This window comes from Scardinius erythrophthalmus (genome assembly GCF_964197995.2).
Source record: "Scardinius erythrophthalmus genome assembly, chromosome: 4".
NCBI classification, from domain to species: Eukaryota; Metazoa; Chordata; class Actinopteri; order Cypriniformes; family Leuciscidae; genus Scardinius; species Scardinius erythrophthalmus.
In genome coordinates, this window is record NC_138224.1 from 15048071 (window position 1) to 15050925 (window position 2855).

Here is a 2855-nt window from a genome sequence, read left to right on the forward strand (position 1 = left end):
AGGAAGTGACAAATGAGCCAGGTGTCAAAGATCGAAAGCATAATAATAATACAACAAAACATTAAGCAGGCCTAGACTACCTTTCTCAACAGATCTCTGTAACTTATTAGAAAGCATCCAGTCGCTTGCCTTACATATTCTGTCAAACTGTTTCAAATAGGAAAGTGGTATTTGAATTGGGAGAGACTGTAATAAATAATTCAGTTTAGGCAGACAACTCATTTTAATTACATTGACTTTTCCATTGACATTAGAAGTGGAGCCCATCTATTCATATCACAGGAAATCTTTTTCATTAAGGGGTCAAAATTCAAATTCAAATTTGGGGGAAATAAAATGGCTAAATAATCTAATGCCTGACTTAGGCCATTGAAACGTGCCAGGAATGGAAAACTGCGACAGGGCAAAAAGTACAAGAGCATTGATTTAGACCAATTTACTCTACAACCAAAAAATGAGAAAACGTCAATTGTTCTAAGGAGGCAAGGTATAGACCTACCAGGGTCAGAAACATGTAACAAAATATTGTCTGCATTAAGCATAATCTTATGTATTTCTCCCCGACTACACTAGCTGGAAAATCATCATCTTTTCTCGATGAATACAGTGACCTTACATGTTTCATAAGATTCACCTGCCATGTATTGATGCTCTGTAGGGAGTCAATGTTGCACTATAACTGCTGGGATTGATCACTGAAATCAACTTCAGTGTCATCCGCCAAGCTTTTATCTCTGAGCTTAAGTCAGAGAACGTCCACTCCTGTCGATCTACACTGCCGAGGGTGACTCGAGTTACACACGTCTTTAATTCCCTTTGACAAGGGATTACGAACCAAGGCTCTTTCTTGCTCTATTTTTTCCTTTCTGTATAGTACACAATTGACTCTTCACTAAGCCCCATTTAAAACATATATATATATTCATCAGTCTTACTTAAGCAACTGTTGCCACATGCATATAGAAGTCCTTTCAAATTAGCTTTTTGTCTTTTCATTTGTGAGTCACTGCATAATTTAACAGTCTCTTTAAAACAAACAGCAAAATTATTTTCAATGTCATACTTCATTCCAACTTGTCTACAAATTATTTCCATACAAACGAACCACTTTATCAACACATTTGACTGAAAATCTGAAAATTCCTATAGGATGTTCTGTAAAACAACTTGTCTCAGCAAAGCCAATGGAAGACCATTTCCACTACGTAAGAAGAAAAATCATGCTTTGGCAAATCATTATTATGACTTAAAAGTTATGACATAAAAAGTCGAAATTATGAGAAGTTATAATTATGAGGGGAAAAAAATCTAATTTGTATCTATCAGTATGTCATAATCTCATAATTTTGTCTTTTTGTCAATTTCAGATTTTCATCTCAAAATTTGACTTTTTGTCATTATTTATTTATGCTACCAACATGCTAATAAAGCTAGCATCATGCTAAGAACATGCTAATCAAGCTAGCATAATGTTAGCATCATGCTAATCAAGCTAGCATCATGCTAGCAACATGCTAATAATGCTAGCATTATGCTAGTAACATGCTAATCAAGCTAGCATAATGCGAATCAAGCTAGCATCATGCTAGCAACATGCTAATCATGCTAGCATTAGGCTACCAACATGCTAATAAAGCTAGCATCATGCTAACAACATGCTAATCAAGCTAGCATAATGCTAGCATCATGCTAACCAAGCTAGCATCATGCTAGCAACATGCTAATCATGCTAGCAAACATGTTAATCATGTTAGCATCTAGCTAAAAACATGCTAGCAACATGCTAATCATGCTAGCATCTTGTTAAAAGCATGGTAGCAACATGCTAATCATGCTAGCATCATCCAACCAACATGCTAATCATGCTAACAACATGCTAATCCTGCTAGCATCATTCTAACAACATGTTAATCATAGTAAATCATGCTGGAATGTGTTAAATCGTAATAAATCATCTTAGAAACATGGTAAATCGTGGTAAATAATGCTAAAATGTGGTATATCATGGTATCACAACATGTCAATTGTGTTAGCATCTGCCCAGTGGCGAATTTTGCCACTGCAAGCACCACTTCACATTTTCTTCAGGAAATGTACATTCTAGTTATTACTTATTATCTCATAGTTTTTCCTCTTATGTAATTTCAAGTTTTTGTTTCAATTTCAACTTTTTATCTCATAATTGTGACTTTTTGCATCAATTTCACAATTTTATCTCAATTATAACTTAGTGTGTCATACTTTAAACTCCTTAATTATTACTTATCTCATAATTTTGTATTTTTATGTGATGATTTTCTCTTTTTATCTCATAATTTTGTCTTTTTGTCGATTTTAAATGTTTGTCTCAATTTAAACTTAGTATGTCATCATTTCAATTTTTATCTCATAATTATCACTTATCTCATAATTTTGCCTTTTGTGATATGACTTTTATGTCATAATTTTAACTTTTTGTCAATTTTTGTTCAATAAACTATTTTAACATCTCATTATACATTTTTATCTCAATTATGACTTAGTGTAAATTTCAACTTTCATCTCATATCTATGACAGAGTATCTCATAATTTTGATTATCACATAATTGTGATTCACCAAGGCCTGATTTATTTATTTATTTTTCTTATTTAGTGAAAATGGGCTTCTACTGTATATTAACCTAAGGGAAAAGAGCTTAAGAAAGAGTTAATTGACCTACAATCTCCCACCCTTCCCCTCTCTATGATAACAGGCTGCTAGGCTGATCTGCTTTCTATGGGACCACTCCTTAACACCGCGTATGAGGGGAAATAATTGGCTTAAACCTCTTGTCATGATTACGCACCACTGTGGATTAAACACTTTGACATTCAC